This window comes from Penaeus monodon, chromosome 32 (assembly GCF_015228065.2).
Source record: "Penaeus monodon isolate SGIC_2016 chromosome 32, NSTDA_Pmon_1, whole genome shotgun sequence".
In the NCBI taxonomy this organism is placed as follows: Eukaryota; Metazoa; Arthropoda; class Malacostraca; order Decapoda; family Penaeidae; genus Penaeus; species Penaeus monodon.
Genome location: NC_051417.1, coordinates 17183590 through 17183926, shown reverse-complemented (window position 1 = coordinate 17183926; position 337 = coordinate 17183590).

Here is a 337-nt window from a genome sequence, read left to right as displayed (position 1 = left end):
ATGTGTTTTTTTACATACATGACAATCCTGCAGACTTCCTTTTCCTTATCTTTACCGGACTCACATGAAATAAATCTCAGAGAATCATGCAGATCTCATGACAAAAAGCAATTAGTTTTGGAAAGTCCAAGCAGAGATATCAAAGTTAATTTCGTCCGCACCGTTAGTCAGCACGAAATGGCCAATTCCCTCAAAACCGCGCAGGACAACGTACTGTTAACGCGGATTTGTTGCTCTCGTAAAGGGAAAAATCACAGAAGAGATTATGCGAATTCACGCTAAATTGTCCCCGTGTCGGAGTTATGGGAAAATCTGTGCCTTTCTCTCTACGGTGCCT